General features: G+C 38.5%; 1 long non-coding RNA gene across 1 annotated transcript; it reads right to left on the minus strand.

Moving 5' to 3' along the window:
* Positions 1 to 10,693: 10,693 nt before the first annotated feature.
* On the minus strand, positions 10,694 to 15,994 carry LOC138682455 (uncharacterized). The gene is made up of 3 exons (XR_011322537.1): positions 15,945 to 15,994; positions 14,825 to 15,080; positions 10,694 to 11,305 (listed from the first exon to the last, which is right to left on the minus strand). It is a non-coding gene; the product is annotated as an uncharacterized lncRNA (long non-coding RNA).
* Positions 15,995 to 21,198: the final 5,204 nt, after the last annotated feature.

Genomic DNA, 21,198 nt, shown 5'->3' on the forward strand with positions numbered 1-21,198 from the left:
GGGTGGGATTACCTGGGTAAAGGCAGCCATGTAAAAGCTGGACAAGTATCCTAGCGCATGTGGAGAGAAAGGTACTCCTGTAGAGTAATTAATCCAACTTTTCCTAGGTAGGTATTATAGAATGACATCCTCTAGAAATACCTTTACTTTCTGGTTTGAGTGGAGCCTGGTTGCACTAGCTTATAGTTTCTACAACTTGAAATGGTTAACACTATATTAACTGGATCCCACTTTAATATTATGTAGTCAAGAATTCAGAAGGCCCCAAATAAAGTCACGTGGGGAATCTGAATTTGTTCCTAATGTATCTGTATTATAAAATTGTTGTCAATTATGTGCTCACATACTGGCTTTCCACAGTAGGCTAAAATCCAAATTCTGTAAAAATGTACTGTGGTCTGTACCCAAATATTATTTAAGATGAATAGAAGCAGCTCCTATTGTTCTCAGTGACAATTTGGCATGCCCAAGTGAGAGGAGAATGTGTTGCAGTATGTAAGAAAATACTACACAATGCCTACCAAGACCTGTCATCAACGTTCACAATAAAATGTACATGCTGGCTGCTAAAATCTCCAGCAAGCACACAGATAATTAGACAATAGACATATGTTTGTGTGCAAGAAGATTATAAATAAAATTGGCAATACTGCTACACATGCTGCTGGTGCTTAACAAGAATAAATATAAAAAAGATCACCATTAATATAATATTAGTAAAAAAGGAATAAGAAAGAATAGCGGAGAAAATTTGTAGGGTGGAAAGTTTTTTGGTTTTTTTAACGTTTTGAGATAAGAAAATGGAAACAAGTATCTGTTTGCCAATTTGTGCAATTCTCTTAGGTAGACACTAGAGGACACAGGGGGCTAAGAATAATTCAGGACATAGAAAAATAACATAAGTTTTACAGAATGCCATAACATACACACCTTATACGTAGTTGACACTTTAAACATACTAAATAAGTCTGAAGGTGATAGCCATGTGGCACTGCACTGTCAGAGAAGATGATGTTCAAAGACAGTGTGCTTCAAAGGAATGGCATGGGAAACAACTCATGGTAGCTGTGTTAAAGCTCAATAAGGTAATGAGTGGATCCAGTTCAGCTAATTTAGAAGCTGTAGCACCAAAATTAGGAGATGTCCTGAAAGGTTTATTGGTGTGAGAGTGCAGGGGGAAATCATAACAGCATAAATTCCCTATACAACAGAGACTGGGGTTATACAGTTGCTTTCGTGTGGCCTAAAAGCACTCTGCTGCTGAAGAGGTGGTCCCAATGTCTTCTGGTTCTTAGCCTTGCTCCCATCTCTGGCTGGGCACCGGCACTGGTACGCATGTGGCTTTGTGGGGAACTGGTCCAAGGCCTTGTCTGGTCTAAAAAATAATCCTACAAAAAAAAAAAAAAAAAAGTGATGTGTTTAGGAGTTTGGTTGGTTGGTTGGTTTTGTTTGTTTTGGTTTGGTATTTGGGGTTTTTGTTTGTTTGTTGGGTTTTTTGAAAAATACGTGTCCAGTGTAAAATATATATACATTTCAGGAGTTGGAATTTTCATTCTGCCTCTCTGTACCTAGACTGTCCTAACCCCTATGATAAAATAAGGCTCCCTCTTGCTTTCTTAGTATCTGCCCCACCATGTTATGTGCCTGGGTGCACGATGGTTAAGCTTCAGTAAAAGGACACTGAGTACTCTCACTCACAATGTCTCATGACTTGAAATCTCAAGGTGGGTTCAACGCTTTGAGGAGAATGAGACTAAAAACTCGTGTTTCTTACCTCTGTAATCGGTTCTCCAGTTATTATAACACTAGGTAACATAAGTGGATGGAATCACTGTCAGTATTATATCAAACAACTAGCCATGGTGTTCTCTGTGACTAATGTTTGGGGAATTCTCCAGGGGCTTAAGCAGAGTTCAGGTGGCTCTGAATAAATCCTACACTGCTCAGTTTAGACTTGCATTTTTATACAGCTACAGGTACAAGCTAGATGCCACATAGCAATGAAGCAGGCACTTTGAAATTGCATAGTGACTGAAGCTCCCAGGAAATTTTTGGACAAGGTGGGGAGGCACAAATGAACTACATGCCTGCCTACAAGGCTAGGCAGTCCAGAAAAACAGTGGTGTGAATGCCAGCTGGTTATTTTGTTGTCACATTCTGAAAGAAATAAAAATTACAGTTATTTGGTTTGCACTTATATCACTGTACTGCTCAGCTCCTGAGGGAACAGAATCTGCAGTTCCCACAGGACATTTGTGATTTGTGTTTGGTACTTATCCAAAGCTAATTTAATCAATGTCAGTTCTGTGAATGTCATGTGTATGTTCTGAATGGGAAGCTCCCATGACACTACAGAAAAAGCTACTCCAGTACAAAAATCATGGGGAACAGGTTCAGATATTTTTAATATTAGTATGGGCTAGAACAGATGGGATAATTTCAGGTATGACCTCCAAGAATTTGAGGATCCAAACTCAAAAGAACAGGACAGATCAAAGAGATAATTTCTCTAGGATGAAAAGCTCTTTGTAATGAAAATTGGAAACCACTTTTTAATAGAAGGATACTAGCAGTTAGGACATTATCATCCATCAACAAACAAAAAAAAGGAACACCGAGCATGAAAACGTAAAAGAAAAAAGTAAGGGGTCAACAGCTTTTTTTTTTTAAGAGTGAGTCAGAGTTGCTAGCTCTTTCAATAATCACTAGCCAAGCTCCTGTTCTCCATTCTTATAAAAATATTTAGAATTCCAAACAGAGTACAGTAAATAATATCCTTTTTGCTTTAACAGTTGTAGTGACATTAACATATGATCCCAGTGATCTAACGCTATTTCAAAGTGAAAGGTGACCTTTCTTTCTTTAAAGAACATTCTTAAGCCTCAATTATGCTAAATACACATGCAGGCAGTCCTGCACAATGCTTTGATCACAGAACTTATGGAATTTATCCCTTATGACAATAAGATGATTAAAATGATCTGTATATTTCAAATTTTGTAAAACAAAGCTTCCCAGCTAGATTCCCATCATGTATTTTCCCTTGGAAATAATACATGTTTATATTTCAATTTTCCCCAGTCTGAACTATTTTTAAGTAAATCAAATTTTTTTAATATTGACTTAATTAAAGAGTTTCCAAAGACAAAGGATCAATTTTTAATTCCAGATCAACTGGATATAACAATTCAACACTCTGAAAAGACATGGGGTTTTTGTTTGTTTTGTTTTGTTTTTTCCCTGCAAATTACTGGAATTTGGGGCTCCTTAAATGATCTTTTAAAATACTTCTGTCTGCAAGTAAAAAATCAGTGTTCTCATGCATTGGCAGTTTCAAAATCTTGCACTACTGGAAAGTAACTATAAAATTAGCTTACAGTAAGTGTTGTCTTTTTTGTAAAAACATTTTACACTTTGGCTTTATTTTAATTAAGGCTTTTAACAGTCTTAGAGTGTGCTAATTCTTAGGGCTTGTTAAATGTGAGATAATATTTGATTTATTTCTTAAAGTTCTAGATTCTTATATGAGATCAGTGGCTTTCATTAAAAGTTCATGTGTAGACCTCCTGGCTGAAAAGAAAAGCTTACAATAAAACACACAGGCTTAAAAAAAGGCTGGGGGGAGGGGAGCCACAGACTCTTTTTTTTTTTAAAAAGCTTGTAAAAATTGATCAAATCTTGTATTTTGTGGGCACTTGCTTTGGCTGGAGTTGGCAATACCACATGTCTTGGGGTTTTGGTCTAGCTGCAGCTGGTTTAAATTCATATTACTCTTTGGGTTCCCAACTGCATCTGAATATTTTGCTGGCACAACCCAACTTATTATTGCAATATTCGATAGGGCACCTATTGCCTATGAACTGTAAGTTCAAATTCAGCGAATGAAAATGAAAGATGCGAGAGAGATCAATGATAACACGTGCCCCTTTTGTCTGTAAACACTGTATTGGGATTATCATACAGAATGTATAATTCTACCCAAATTCAATTCCATTCCAGTGTGCCCAGGGATCATGAAGTGCAGGGGGAACTTAAAGAGCCTCTCAGGGTAGGCAAAGGGCTTGACAGCTTTGGAGGAACAGACATTTATGATGCCCATGGGAAGTGCAGGGAACAAGAGACAATTCCCACCTCTCCTCTTTTTGTTGAATGTAGAATAAAGAATATAATGGTGTCCCAAATGGCTGGGTGGTGCAACCCCTATCCTCTCCTCTGTACGAAATAAATACAGATGGTTTACTGTTTCTTGAGACCTAGTCCTACCTAGATCTCTGCCTGTAGTTCCATGCTTTCCCAGTGCTGGGGAAGCCACAGGTTTACTATCTGGTTATCAGTCCTATTTTAATATAGGTTGCAGATAGCAACCTAAAGTATTGAAGTCTAGTACAGCACGTGATTTTTAGGTACTATATCATTTGTAAACACCATGAATTGACAGTGAGTGTATGATCTTGAACAACATCATTCTAGTTTGACTGTGGATGGCAACATCCATATTTTTGAATGGCTATGTTGAAACTGCTTGTGGCTCTTCAAAGTCTGCAGCACAGATTGGCAAAGCACTGTTTCATTTAATAGCTATAGTTTCAGGAAACAAAATATTGTTGCAGAATGTATATGAAGCATTTCCCAATGGCTCTTGAGTCTGAACCAGGATCCGGTGCTGAATTATTTGATGAACATGGCTGTTACAACCTTCACTACCTTCACCTCCAGTATTCCTGGGCTAGTACCAGTTCTCATATCACATCCATCATGCTCTTATTTATAAGTAATGCCATTCATCAGTCATTATCAGAGTGATGTTTCATATGCTTGGGTGGATTAGATATACTTTTAATGTTTCTGTGAAACCATCTTGCTTCGTTTGCTAACTCAGACACAAATACATATCATTCATTGAGCAGCTCAAAGGAATGGAATAAAAACTCTTGGTAACATCCCTATATTCACCACAGAAAGGAAAGGCAAGAAGTACAACTGTCCCCAGCCTCAATCTCACATGCATTTTGCTACTCCCAAGCAAGCCTGAGTTGGAGCTTTTCTTGTGCTTAGGCATTCTGACCATTTCTTTTCTGTATAATGTCTTATGTTACTAATGAAGGGTATGTTTATGTAGCAGACCCTCCTCTGAGAGGCTTTCTTCTGTCCTCAGTCATCTGTTTTCATTACTATGGTAGGAACCTTAAGATTTTCAAACCTTTCAAACCTTCCTCTGCCAAATCTGGTTGAGAGGGGCAACAGATGCAAAAGATATGGGGAAGGAATGACAGATGGACACTCAGGCAAGGATGTGTCTGCATATCCTCGCATGCACACTTATACCCATGTGCACTCACCCATACAGCATGACTATGCAATCAGGTCTCATTTTCCTAAGAAATGCCGCTGAGTTAGACTGTTAGCATACTTCCTAAATCTGCTGCCCTATAGCTCTGCATGACGTGATCTCCACACTCATTATACCAGGTTATGACTGTATGTAAATAGCTTGAAATACTAATAATATTTTCCTTTACTAGAAAGGAAATTATTCTTTTTCATTTCACTTTCACAGTGACAGATAGCTGTGTGCACTAATAATTTTCAAATCCTCAACCTAACTCCAGTAAATTCAATCATCTGAAGGAATTCACACTGAGGGTCTGATCCACGTGTTAGAAAGTAGTTATGTTTTAGAGAAACTAAACTAAAAGTAACAGAAGTGGTTCAATATTTTAAAAGCAAATAGCAGAGCCACTGGTATGCTTTTTCCAAAGTGCTGTGTCATGTCACTGCTAAAGATCATAGATTTCTTAGTGATTCTTGCTTCTATGCACTAGCTCAAAACCTCTAGGCAGTGATTTTTTTTTTTTTCCTACACAGACTTACTATGTTTTGCAGAAAAAATAAATACAAAGGAAAAAATCTAACAAACACATTTAGAATGTTGGCACAGCTCTGCAAACACGAAGGGGGAGAAGGCCACTGGAATATTTCTCCATATTTATTTATAGGCTTTTCAATTTCCTCCCCCTTAAAGACATATTGATTTTAAGTGCATCATGAACTTATATATATATATCTATCTTTCAAATAATGCTGTAATTGGCTTCTTTGAAATGCACACATTTCGTTGTGTCCTGTATAGCTGTAAAAGCCAATGAGGAATTCTTCAGGAAGAGAAAAGCCAGGTTCTTCTTTACCTCACACCAGTTCACATGGGTCTAACTCCACCAAGTTTAGTGGTGTTCCTCAAGATGAATAACAGTGCGAGCAAGAACAGAGCCTGAATCACAATGCTTTCTCCAGCTTTTTTTGGAGAAGAGAGGAAAGTCTAAAGAATTGAAGGTATATATTCCTTTTGCTGCCTTCATAATGATAGATGAATATTTGTTCATGTGTCAAAATGGGATGAGAACTCCTTTAGACTATATTTTCTACAAAATATATCATGTAATATGCTGAATGGGTTATGCATAGGTAGGATAAACTATTGTGAGGATTATTAGAAATGAAAATAGAAAGCAGAGGTTTAAGCTAAAAAAGTTATTTGAGACCACCCTTAGCTGGATGTTGATTTAGAAATAAAGTGTTGAAATCAGCTTTGAAGCACCATACTTCGGACAATAGACAGAGACTTAGAAATTCTTGATTCATTTTTCTTCTCTGCCATTGACACATTGCATCATCGTAGGCAAATCTTTTCATCTCTTATTGTTCTAAATCCCTTTCTGTAAAAAGGAATAAGAACACTTCCTTTTTGTCTTCATTTGTCTGACTTACTTGTTTTAAATTTTATGGCTTCTGGATATAGGGCTTGCTTTTTACTCTGTATATTTGTTTAGCGGTCTTTGTTGGGAGTCACTGGGCACTACTCTAATAAATAATAGTTCCACTGTTACTAGTGAGGTTACTTGAGTCAGGTTCTCCATTGGTAAAAGTCAAAATTCACATGCTACGATCACAATAAACTCATTTATAAAATTCAAGTGAAGCTGCTTAAAATCCAGCCATCAGCAGGCTATGTCTGCTTCTATTAGCAACAATCAGTGCTTCTGCTCTCTATCAGTGAGAAAGGTGTTCAGCTCTTTTGTTAAAGCCGGTTAAATCCAGACAAGGGCCAGACAGCTTCATCCACAGATTTGCACAAAGCTTATACCATCAATAGTAAATCCAGTCTAAAAAGACACAAGTTTGGATAGCGTTTCTGTTTACATTACCAAGGTATTTTTACCAAATGCATTTTAGTACTGTATTGTTAAGGGAAATGTTTGTAGACATTTTCATTAGTATCTGGCAGAGAAAAGCAAGGGGTTTATGAAAGTACAGAAAATAAAATTCTTCTAAAGTATGTATGGTCAGATGATAGTACAGTGGAGTAAATTTTGAGATTATTTTGTGTTTCCTGGTTAGAATCTCTAGTATTTTTAGCTGTTTGCTTTTGCTTTGTTATGCAAAAGTGCCTTTAAAGAACTTCTGCAATAAAGAGATTATTGATTGCAATATCCCCATGCTGACAAAGAATTCTGGTGGACGAGATCATTTGAATGTTAAACTAACTTACTCGTGGTGGGTAAAATCCAGATTGGTTTCATATTGAATTTAGCCCTCAAACGATGACCAGGAGGAAAGCCCGACACAAGATGACACATTTTTACAGTCTGTGATTCAAAAAAAGAGTTACTCTACAAGATATTAAATGATACATAATCTCTTGGTCTTCTTATGAGTTCTGACATCCAATAACAGCAAGGGAGAGGGAGTTTCAACGTTAAAACTGAATTCTTGCCTTTTCATAGTTTAATTCAGACTTCTGACCTTACGTTTCATAGAAATGATGAATATTCTTGACAAGTTCGCCTCAAAGGCTGGAGAACTGGGTCAGCTAAGCTGTCCAAAATACAAGTTTTTTAAGATCATCATAACTAATTAGGTTTACAGATTTTTTCTACACAACTCCAGAGTCACGAGAACTCCTCTGGAAGTGTGAACACCGACAAACTGGGAAATACTTTCTTTTTTATACCAACTAACCCTGCTAGGATGATTCCATTAATAGTGGCCAGGTTTGGTTCAAATCAGAAAAGCTTTGACCCCATCTTTCAAGTTAGCTGGACTTTTTTTTTCCCCACAGCCAGAGAAATACATGATCTCAGAAGGACCCTCACAACAACAGTTACTTTTCAGTTTTCCTTCTGTTCTCCTCCTGTTTCATGAAGGAAATGGAAACCTGCAGCTCAACTCTGCCACTTCAGAGGCAGAAATCACCAACGCTTCTTTTTTGCTTCCTACTTATCTGATCCAAGGTGAAGGTAAAGCAAGCACTCAAGATGTAACTAAGAGACATAGGAACTGTAATCCTGTTGAGATTTTACTGTTAGAAGCTGCTTATTGCTGTAATCTCAGGTCTAAGACTTGTATAGCTAATGGAGTGCTATAAACTTACATACTTTTTGCCTCCCTTACTGGAGTGTGCCAAGTGGCACGTCAGGACAAATATTTCCCAAATCAAAGGTCTGTTAGTATTCTATTTCCTAGCTCTGTAGTTTCAAGTTCTTTACTGTAATTCATGGCATGACTGGTTTTTTAACATTTTTTTAATTCTAGTACTTAAAAAATGGAGACATCGATTTTTAATTTTTACACTTAACTTTATTTTTGTCTTTTGACATGTAAATGCACTGAAGCATGCTGTTTCATAGAATAAATAAGTGTATTTAATCCCCAAACTTTTACTTCATGCAAAATGGAAGAAACATCTGTGAAATCTGTATGAAACAGAGCTTCTAAATGTGAGAAAAGTCGTCAGTCAGCAACTAACTCGATGGGATAGTTTACTGAGTTGTGGTGGAAGGTCAGCCCAGCTAAGCACTCAGTAGTCATCTATGAAGACCAACCTTGCAGACAAATTGTAAATACACGTAATAACAAAAGTTTCCCTGCACTCCTTGATGCACTGTAGTTCAGAGAGCGTAAATGATTTCTGTAACATCACAGGCAGAGACTCAGACCATGGGTACACATTATGCAAGAGTGTGCAGCTGGCAGAGCACAGCAAGCAACGGGGCAGCAAGAGCAAGCAGGTTTGAACAGGGACTGAAGAAGCAAAAGAGATTCAGGGCATCCCTCCTGAGAGGTTGTTCCCTAACCCTAATGGCAGTGAAAGGAATTATAACCTAAGTCTAACGATTTTGAATTTATACTTAATCCACTTGGCCGTGATTGTAGGCCAGTACTGTACATGAGAGGGTGTGTTTGTAAAAGCAGAGAAATTTGCTTATGACACAAAAATGAGGTACTGGACTGTTCCATGGCATTAATGAAAAAAGTTTTTATGTGGTTTCTAATGAGTTTTAACCTGTTCAAATAACATCACATAATAGTTTAACATATCTTGTAATTGTCTTCAATAATTATAAACTAGCCTTAAGGGCAGCTGACTAACAGCAGCTCCCAACGATTTTCTTGCATCAGCAGCTACAGAAATAAATTCAAACCCTAAGATGGGAAGGTCAGCTCCACTGAAATAGAAGAGGCCACATCCAACCCAGACTTCATGCTTGACAGAGAAGCATCTATATGTTTCTGCTTTAGCTTCAAGTCGTTTTCCTAAACAGGACACAGTGTTCCACTCTCAGTAATGCGGAGGTGTAGAATTCCTGCATGATTTCTATTCACGTGGCAGACTTGCCACAGTGCTGTTGGATCCTTTGCCATTAAAGTCACCATTAATAATTTTAAGGTTTGCTAGAAATTACTTAGAAATGAATTTGCACTACGCTTCTGTGCATTAACACAAAATTGGGTCTCTGCTACATTTCGTTGAACCTGAGTATATGACCTACCTATGCTGTGGTGTCGTGAGGCCTTTGGATCCTGACATTTTTAAATGACTAATGGAAAGATCTGTTGACAGTAAACAAGATTTTTCTCCCGGAAAATGCTTAGCCATTAAACCAGCAATTTTCTGTTACTTCTGGATATCTACTGAAATTTTTTAAATCCTCAGGATCCCTGAAATATGGAATAATGAGCTGCATTTCTCCCAGTAAGTCCAAGAAGTTCTAATAAACCCCCAGGTATTTGTAAAACACATTTGAAATGAGGTATGCGTGGACATTACTCTCTGGATAACTTCTGCCACAGCCCTGAACTCCGTTCACCTTTGGGGTCAACAATAAACTTCCTTGTGTTTTAGGAGTTAAAGCTAAAAATTATGCTTACCTAAAAACGTAAAAGGTAGCTGAGCGGGGAATCACAGCCCTTATTTAACTGGGGGAGAGTTCTGCTTTTGATTTTGGTAAAGCTTCATAGTTTAAATGGAGTTGAAACAAGTCAAAATCCAGAAATTATGCTGTCTCATGGAGAAAAATCCTGAGAAGTAAAACTAAAAACAAAATCATGAAAACATCTACCATCAACTTGTCCTCCCTCAACTACTTTTCTAAATTCCTCCACAAATTTATTTCCACTTGATTTAGGAGTTCAAAACAAATATCAGATTGATTTCTGAATGTCAGAGAGGGAGCTTACAGTTTTAGTAGCTGATTTTATTCATATTCTTCAAAGAATAAATGACAGCATACATCTTGTATTCTTAGTGCATTTTCTATCCTTTTATAAATGGTGTTGTGCAAGCCTCTTCAGATCTGTACTTGCAGTGGCTTGATGAGGCTTAATTATCATTCAAATAGTTTCAGTTATAGAGAGCTAGGACAAGGAAATGCAATTTATTTGTAAAAGATACAAAACCCAAACCAGTTAAATATGGCCACTGACAGATGTGTCATGAGACACATTGTTTCACAATGGTTCAGCATAACATTTAATGTTTGACAATGAAAACACTTGTAAATACAGGAAAAGTCTTGGTTTTTTGAACAGATCAAGCAATAACCAGGCTTACAGGATCAGCTGAGTGCCCTCAGGTTAACAAATAACACGATGATCCAAACTTTAAACAAATACGAATCTATATTTAACGGAAGTTAATATCAGAAAGAAGCAAGTGTAGATACTATAGAAAACCAAAGCCATGGGTCTGAAAAATAATTTGATTTTTCTTGCTTTCTTTCGTTTAACTGTATCATAGGAGCTGCATCCATCTCCACAACCAAAGCTCAGATCGTTGCTTGTCCCCAAGCCTGATCAGAATTCACCAGCTAGGTCTTCTCCATTGAGGGGCTCAACCCAGCCAGCGTCCTCAGAGCTCACTGACCATGTCGGGCTCCAGCCCAGCAAATTTGTGGGTGCAACGGCACGCGGAGGACTTGTGGGTGCTTGCAAACTGGATATGGTGGAGACGGAACCAGGGAGTGGAGCTCTGCAGGATGGGACAGAGAAAAGTAGTGGGGTCATGGCTTCATTTTGTGCCAAATAAGCAACTTTCTCCTTTCTCTACTTTGCCTCTGCTCTTACCGTGACAGAGTGGCATCCAAAAGGGATGGGAAGGAACAATCCCAGACTGAACTCAGAGATAGGGGCATACAGGCCAAGAGCGACAGGGAAAGGGAAGGATAAAAAGGATAATCAATCTCATTTTCAGCTGAAGAAATTTGAACACCTTCAATGGCTACTTTTGTATTTCCTCACTATGAGAGGGAGAAGAGCAGCAGAAGTTTCCTATGCGACTGAGTGCACAGAGGGGGTGTGCGCTTCTGGAATAAGACGCAGCACTGGGTAGAAGTAAGTAAGTAAGTAAGTGAGTAGGTTTAACAGCCCATTTAAGAACTAGCTTGCTCCTGGGAGAGTGTCCCAGTTACTGGGTGAGACAGCTGAGCTTTCACTTATCGCCTGTTTGTGCTCCACTGAATCTGGCGTTATTTTCTTTTAGAGCATTGCTGTTCCAAAGGCAGAGGTGAAGTTTGCCCTCTCTCACACTCTCTTGGAAACTTAATGAGTGGCGGGCAGGGCCAGCTGGAGGATTGGTAGGTTATAAGACAGCCCTCAGGCAAGTGAGCGCAAGTGCTCTAACCACTGAATTATCACCAGCTACAGCTGGGTTTTAGGAGGAAGGAACAATCTCTGTTCCATCTTTGAAAGAAGGACAGAGGTAACTACCTTCAGGAAAGGATTCGGGGGCTCTCTCTCTCAGGAGGAAGAAAGTGCATTCAGGTAGTGTTAAATAAGGTGAAAATGAAACCTCTCAGCCTCCCAACTTCGGCCGTTTCACTTTCCTGGGTGGTGTTTTCAAGACTTAACTGTGAGGGGCTCTGAAATGAACCCTGGCACTGGGCTGAGAACCTGCACTCGTGTCTGGATCTGGGCTGACTCATCCTCCGCTCATGCCAGACAAGCTTGATAATAACACACATAATAAAAACTAGCCTCAGACACAGCGTCTCTACCATGGAAGGTCCAGTATGGTAAGACATCGAAATAGATTCCCTATAGACACTACAATGATAATTAATGCTTCAGACTGCTTTCCGTGTGCAGACCGCAGTGTTAATTTTGCTTCAAGTCATCTTCATGTGCTTGACAACAAAATCTTTTTCACACTTATCACAGAGATAAGGAAAAATGCAATTCAGAAAGCCCAAGTAGAATTCTCATATGTTTAAAATTAAGCAAATAGGTAAATGCTTTCTGTGTAAGAAAATATGCAATTTGCCCATGATGATAACAGGAGGTTCGGGCAGATCACATACATTGTGGAGTGAAAACTTGAGCCCTAGAAACCAGTAGTAAAGCTTTCTTTGACTTCACCATACTTTAGCTTTCAACACATATCTTTTAATGCCCAATACTTTGCCTTAACACATCATCCTTCCCTGTGTATGTGAGAATGAAGCATGTTTTCATGCCTGAGAACTTGTTTTTTAATTTAAAAAAAAAAATATATAAAAGATTTAACATGTACAAAGTTATTCAGGTCAAAAACTAGCTAGCATTAGAAGTTTTTCATTTTTTCTGTATTCACAAACGTGTCATATTAGATCATTCCATTAAGGGTAATCTCTTGGATTTCTTTTCTCTCTAGCCAGTGAATGTTCACAAGACAGTGGTTCTCTTTACAGAAGTGATGCTGTTTCCATGCTATAAATTTCCCGTGAGGGTGATCTAAAGCTTATAATGACTTCCACTCCCAAGGAAAACCATACAGCAGAATTAGCGAGGAAGTTATTTGTCCTGGGCTGCAGAGCCTGACAATGGAGTAAGCAATAAATTGACACCCATGTAGTCCTTATTGGTCAGCTATCATATGTGTGCATGCAGTTTATTTTTCTGGCAAATAACACAAAGCGATCTCTTAATGGAGTGTTTTTCAGAAATAAATGCAATGATTTAACCCTTCAATCCCTCCTGACATTGATTGGATTTCTGTATTTCAGCCTCATGTATCACTTTTGAGTTACAGGAACAAATTTTAGCTTTGTGCCAGATTTTTATCTGTAGAGTGTGTCTGAGGAAGAGCTATCAATCACTAAGAAAGTATAGTATAGACGTGTAGTTTCTGAGGTAAGAGCTGTTCCTGTAAAGATAAGAAGGCAGTAACGTTCAGTAGTTTCAAGCACAATCTCCTGCTAAACTGTTTTTCCTGTCTTTGCTGAGGTTTTAAAGGTAGTTTCCATTTTAGGAAATCTGTACCCACTTGGGATCAGGTGCTGTGGCTCAAACCCAGCCAACAACTAAACACCGCACAGCTGCTTGCTCACTCCTCCCCACCCAGTGAGATGGGGGAGAGAATCAGGGAAAAAAGTAAAACTCGTGGGTTGGGATAAAGACAATTTAATAGGACAGAAAGGAAGAGAAGAATAATGATAATAATAATAAAAGGATTGGAGTATACAAAACAAGTGAAGTAAAATGCAATTTTTCACCACTCGTTGACTGATGCCCAGTTAGTTCCTGAGCAGCGATCCGCCCCCCCGGCCAACTCCCCCCAGTTTATATACTGGGCATGACGTCACACGGTATGGAATACCCCGTTGGCCAGTTTGGGTCAGCTGTCCTGGCTGTGTCCCCTCCCAACTCCTTGTGCCCCTCCAGCCTTCTTGCTGGCTGGGCATGAGAAGCTGAAAAATCCTTGACTTAGTCTAAACACTACTTAGCAACAACTGAAAACGTCAGTGTGTTATCAACATTCTTCTCATCCTGAACCCAAAACATAGCACTGTACCAGCTACTAGAAAGAAAATTAACTGCTGAAACCAGGACATCAAGAAAAGAAGTTCAACTTCATGTTGGCCCTGCAAGGCAACATGTCTCGTGCCGGGTCCTGGCGGTGAGGGCAGCACTGTACTTGTGTCTCCCTTGTTCTGGTGATGCAGCTGGTCAGGAAGCGGGTGGGTGGCAAGGAAGGTTAATTTTACTGTCTCCGAGCATGTGAGAATCATGAGTAAGGCCTGCAAATACCATTTGTCTGACTTGACGCTCACAAGATTAAAAAAAAAAAAAAAGAGGTAAAAGAAAGGAACAGTTTTAATTTCTTTCTGATTTATGATTTCTGAGTCTCCAGAATATGCACAGGTTTCACGTTCAAGCTTTTTTCCAAGTATGGTAGGATTAGAGCAGTATGCTGTTATATAGGAAAGCTTTCATTCTCACCTAATCATATAATTTTGGAGCAAGAACTTAAAAAATAGCGAATATCATTACGTTTGCAATAAGGCAATGGGAACCAGCAACATGGAGAGGATGGAGCAACAGGCTGCCAGCCAAACAAAAATGTCAAGAAAAGGGGACAATTTGTCACCACTACAGTATATTGCTATCTCAGAAAAAGGGAAAAGTGAAAAGCTATGCTTGTCACTCTTGGAGGAAATTCTGCAAGATCAGAAGAAAAAAGTCTCTGCTTTCATAACAGATTGCTCTTACGAGCTAGCTCCCAGACGCTCACCCCTGTCCTCTGCCGTGAACTCTTTCCCCCATGGCTGCAGCAGCAGAAAACAGGTCAGACAGACATCATCACCTCCACGCTGGAGTTACTGAAGCGTCGGCAGCTGTCCCATGGTCTGCTGCACCTGCGCGTCCTCACAGCAGACTCAGCAGAGGACGGGATGTGGAATCTGGGACCGGCACACTTCGGGCTCCCCTTCAGAGGCTGTCCCATATACTTCAGCTGGAGCAGCGAGCACAGAATCACGTCTGCACCTCTAACACAGGGCAGAGAAGATGAAGATGCATGCCTTATTCTCTGCTACCCTAATTATTGGAGTAATTACTTTTAGCAGCACAATGGAACAGATTACATTTTAAATCAGTGAATTCAATTTGGGGCAGAATTTGCATGTTCTTTTTGTGATGTATTCTTCCCCATATTTACAGGAAAAGTCTTTGAGAAAACATTATTCACTATCCTGATTTGAAAACTTTTCTTTAATTGATCAATTACTAGAAAAAAATGTAGTGGCTAAATTTCCTTTTCCTAATGAAAGCATTCTTAAATCAGCACTATCAAAATGGCTAGTGGTTTACTTTAAATTAACCCATTATATCTTCATTTCTCTCATAAAAACTTACTGAATGAGGCAAAGATTTCTTTGACTGTGTTCAAAATAAAATGCATATTTACGAAGTGACTTCTTTGCATACACAAATGCAGAAAGATCTTGTGTAAATGCAGATATGCTCCTGCAAGGACTGAAAGTATATCTAACAACATATATTATCAAGTGCCTTGCCATCCCTAGAAGAATTTTGGATCTCACTGTGCTGTGAGTTTGTATTACAAAAACACAGGAAGACATTGTCCTTAGTCCAAGGGTACGTGATGTGATGGTAGGTTGAATATTTAGCTCTAGCCCTTAGTAAGAGAGAACATATAATTATTGGTTCTGAAATATTAATGTTTGGATTAAATTGTAATGCATATTCTTGTCTCTCTTCAGGAGGAAGTATATTGTACAAGTATAAATGTTTGGTGATGCTTATTTACCCATTTTAGTTCTTGACTGAGCTGTAGTTGCTGGTGCATTAGACTGGAGAAGAATCAAATTTCTCTTATATCCTGCCTTTACCTGCAAATGGAAGTTGATGTCTTCTCTGTGTGAGATGGTGAGTAATCTTCATGTGGTCATAACAGGGGAAGGACTCATTAGGGCTGAAACATAAAATTAGGGATTTCATTCCATGTAAAATATAAAAATGGTAGTTATACCCAGGGGATGACATAAATGGCCCCGAAAGTCCATTCCAGGACTACATCCTATGTATTTGCTAAGGAACAGTACAAAGATGGAAAGTGCAACATATATGAGAAATAAAAAGAATTGTAGAAAAGCAGCAACATTCAAAGCTAGAAGTACTGTCCTCAGAAAAGGTTCGTGCTAGGTTTCTGCAGTACGCCACTAATATCTTATAAGTGGCTTTGCCCCAGGCGTTTCTGAAACCCTTCTATAAAAAGAACATAGGAAATATTTATCTCAAACTGAAGATTATCTCAAAGTAATCCTTAACCTGAAAGAATTTCTGGCTTAGGAGGTTTAGACTTGCAATTTACAGCTGAATTAGAGATCAATAGAATTTGTGTTATGAATCTAAAAACCTGGTTCTAAAAACTCTTCAAGTTTTGGAGAAGCCCAAGAGACTGTTCTAAAACAATATTACACCTATATTACAATTATCTTCTTAATTTCATGTAATAATGGCTGTAGTAATGACCAGAAAAATACAGTCTATTGTCTTGCAGAGAAGCTTAAAATTAAAAGAAGAAAGATCAGGCCTAACAGATATCGTCTCCATTTTGTGTCATGATAACACGAATCACGAAAGAATTGTGTTACAAAAACACACTATCTCACTGGGGAAGAAAGAATAAAATCTTAAACCTGTAGCTTCTTCAAGAGTCAGCAAACATAAGCTTCCCAACATGTAAGTGGTGGGGGAGCCAAGACCTTTTTTGTTGTCTCTGTAATGCAGGCAGATGAGTTCAGTACTACTTTGGACTGGGTGAGTGCCTTCACATACTATTTCCCAGACTGCTTCATCCTTCCCATAGCTCCAAAGAGTTTTTGTCATTTTTACCCCTTCCCAACCACTACTAATTTGTGCTAATGTGGATGGAAACCTCCTCAAGCCTGAATTTTTCTCACGCTGTCCCAGGAATATTCCCGGCATAGAACCTGAGCGTCTCCCTTCACTTGTTTTCTTTAGAGCACTTCATGAGCCATCATCTTTCATCCCATGATATGCTCTTCCATTGAAATATCTTAGCGCAGTATTACTAAGACAAGTGCCTCTGGAGAACTAAAGTAGTGGAGTGGAATAGTGGGGCAGGGAAAGAAAATAGAACAGTAGTTTCTCAGATATTACTCACCAGTTGTCTTCATCAAATACATAAATCACTCAGTGGCCTGAGCAGGGTGTCCCCATGTTTGTGTCGACACCGTGTGATCTCATTGAGTTCTCTGTACCTGCGGTGGGTTTTCTACAGAAGTATTTAATTTTCAGTGTGATTCATGGAATTTCAGTCAATTTCAGCTATTGACCCTCAGTAGAGAATTATATTTTTGTTAATGCTGGGCATTGTGTGAGGACTTCAGCCCTTAATACTTTCACTGAGAAAGTAATTTAAAATTTTTCATAGTTTGCATTTATGTTGTGAGCCACTATAGCTCAGATTATGAACCAATTAAGACTTCTCAAGTCTTAAACCTGTATGAAATGTAATAGTCACTTTCTACAAAGCAGTCTCTTTGCCAGTCCTCTGGTTTTTTTCCCAAGAGTTGTTCTTATTCCTCTAATAGGATTATAATTTACAACACATTATCTGAATTTTTAACTACTATGACCCTTGAAAATGCCTGGGTTCGTCACCACTGTCAGATCTACTTTGTACCAATTACTGAGTAGGATGAAGGGGCTTGACTAGTTAGTTGTGTCATCACTAATATAAACATTCCAGCATGGTGTAAGTGTGGGTGTTTGTGGATTACAAGAATACAGTATGTTTTTTGAACTGGATTCTTAAGGACACTAAGTATCTTTAGTCATTGCTGTACTTAAAGATTTGAGAGTGCAGAGAAGTCTTGTAGAAGTAGCGTCAGAACTTTTAGTTTCTAAATTACCGATTTCTTAGGTTCATTGATATAATACAGATTTAAATTTACACAGGGACCGTCAGCATGATCTTTACAAGGATTTTTACAGTGTGTTACACTGTAGAAAATTTTTCCTGGACAAAAGAATAAATCCTCTTTTAACCTCGGGGTTAAAAGAGTAATTCTTTGGATACATTTTCTTTAGGATCTTGACCTATACATCTTTAAGGCAACAAATACACATACACATGTGTATATATACATAAACTGCTTTTATTTCCTGGACTAGCCATATTATGTCTATTCTGTCACGCATGGATCAGCTATAGCATATTTCTGGGAGCAAACAAACATTAAATAGACATGTTCTGTGTCAGCATATCTGCTGATATTGAAGGAAGCCATAGATCTTCTTTTGGTCCATATTAAAACTAGATACATTCTTTGCTTCTACTGCTGTATTTGGAAAATTGTTGTAGAAACTTCTGTCTAATCTAATGCAGAATTTATTTCTGACTGTTGGTCTTATGCCAACGTGCTTTAAATAACCAAAGAGACCACTAGGCTCTCACTGTACTGGAAAAAATTAAACAGATAAGTATAATGGACCCAGAGATTCCCCCCGCCCCCTTTCCCCGCCCCCCTTTTCTGAACTGCTTCTTTTTTTTCCTAAAAATAAAAAAGTATTCCTGAAAAGACAACTGGACTAAGGGATGCCAGGTGTTGTATGAAGAAACACTTTCCTACACATTTTTTTGCTTTTCACCTAGCACAGAGCTAGGATTTTTCAATGAAACCAACTAAAATAGGATTTAAGACCTGAAATGCCAGTGGAACTAATTTTGTCTTTGAAGTCAGACAATTCAGAACAACTACTTATATCCTTAAAATTAAACACCGCAGGACTAGGTTGAATGGGTGCTTTAATTACGTTTACTGACCAGAGGTACTTAAAGTGATTTACTAAAAAAGGTCAGAAAATCAAAGCCATCTATGGTGAAACAAAGCCACTTTGGTCAAACATTGGAACATGCTGTCCAAGAAGTTGTGAGTTCTCCAGCCTCGCAGATGTTCAGAGCTCAGCTGGGCTAGATCCTGACCAGCCCGCACTAACGCTGACGCTAACCCTGCTCTGGGAGGTGCTGTGAACCTCCCACGGTCCCCTCCAGACAAAGTTGTCCTTTGCTTCTATGAAATCTATGAAGCAGTTTGAAAGAGGATAAGCATCATTACTATGCAGAGATGTCTCAAGCAATTTCCAATGTTTTTAAAAGATATAACAGCTATGATGTATTTTTACAGATCCATTTAATTGAGTGCACAAATCTGTATGACCAAGTAAATGACCAGACATTTCTTGTATGCATAACTTTTCAGGAAACCTGAGGTCTTCAGAGTTTTACATGGGAAAATGCTAATTGTATATCTTATATCTTAATCATGCTTTTCTTTCATGGACATTGTTAATGCAGTGAAAGATGTTTCAGATGCATAATGAACTTGAAAATAAAAAAGACATTCATTTCTCTAAATTAAAAGAGTGATCAGGGAATTTTCTAATATGTTTGACCTTTTAAACATACATATTTTATTTGAAACTTGTTGAAAATGATTCCTAAGGATCAACCTCTGTGTTAAATCCAAATACCCATGTGGATGGAAACAGAATGGATGAACTCCCAGCCACTAGAATAAACCCCTAGTAGTAAGCCAGCCATTTATTTTGGGAACTCTCTGTATATTTTTAGCTACCTAAATAAAGGCTGACATTTCAAATTATGTCCGTTTCATAAAGAAAAACATAGCTACCCCTTTTGGAGATTTATGATTCAATTCCTTGCACAAATGGTCAGAGAAATTCTTTCATTCTTTTCTGCTGTCCACTGTATCAAAAGAAGGACATTTATAGTTTAATATTTCACTGTACATAGGAGAAAAAATATGCAAGGTGCAACCAGTAACCCAATAAACAGTCCATTCATCATTAAATAACTATTCTTCAGGACCTCGCCTTGCCAGTCATCTACAAAATACCAGTACTGTGATTCCCTGCCCAGCCCCAGCCATGTGAGAGATGCAGTCCCAGGGTACCAGCGCTGCGACGGCTGGTCAGCCAGCAGAGTCCAGCACGCAGGCACTTCACTCTTGCAGCATTTTATGTCTGCATTTCCCTTGCGCCCTGGAGAGCAAATGGAGGATGTTAGGAACCTGCTGTGCCTCTTTCGGAGACATCACCTTGCGGAGGGAATTCACAGTGAGTCCCCCACTTTTGCTCTCCTTCGGGGACTTTCTGGGAAAAAAACCCAACTTTCGGTCCTCCTGACAGCCATGTATGTATACTCTACATCTCCCTGTATCAAACTCTCCAAGACTGCATGGGACAACATGGAGCTACTCTATCTCTGAAAAATTATTTTTAGCTATTTCTTTCTTATGAACTAAGGTCAAGGTAATAAAGCTAACCTCCGAACTTCTTATCGATGTGGACTGATATTGTGATTTATGGAAAACTCAAGTACTGTGAAAAACACATATTTCTTCCATATTGAATTAACCTCTGACAGTTAAGTGCCAAATAGGCTCTGACCTGAAAGAACTGATATTAGAATAAATAGCTACCAGTATTCCATAAAACCAGGCAGGACCCAGCTGTGACTGTTTGTTGAAGAGCTGTGTCAAAGGTGGTGCTTGAGTTAAGAACAGTCTGACAGATGCTCAAATGTTTCTTAATTTTCTAAAATTCAATTATCTCACTACAACATAAGTTAGCTGGTAATGAAATTACAATGGATTTTTTTTCTTAAGGGTGACAAAATTTCAAGCAATAAGGATACTTTTACAGTTCATTTATACTTCTTAGCCCTGCAATATGTTTCTAAAGCTCTATCTCAATCAGTGCAGACTTTGTTTTCTCTTTCTGTCTCCTTACTGTTCTCTCAAAGATACAGGTGAGAACGAAAGGCATTTTATGTAGTATTTTTTATTTATCAAAGAAATTTTGAGACTCTACATCTCAAGAACAACAGAAGCTTCATACATGACTTGAATCTATTTTTCAGCAACAATCAGAACCTCTTTCTATTTATCCCATTTGCATAGCACTGTTCACACTCTTGGGAATCAGTAGTGTTAAATGCGGCAGACCAGTTCAACATGAGCAATATGCTGTGCTTTCCTCTCTGTAATGAACCAGTATTTAGAAATTGTCCCTGTGAACAAAACAACTGAGCAA

Source organism: Haliaeetus albicilla, chromosome 28, assembly GCF_947461875.1.
Source record: "Haliaeetus albicilla chromosome 28, bHalAlb1.1, whole genome shotgun sequence".
In the NCBI taxonomy this organism is placed as follows: domain Eukaryota; kingdom Metazoa; phylum Chordata; class Aves; order Accipitriformes; family Accipitridae; genus Haliaeetus; species Haliaeetus albicilla.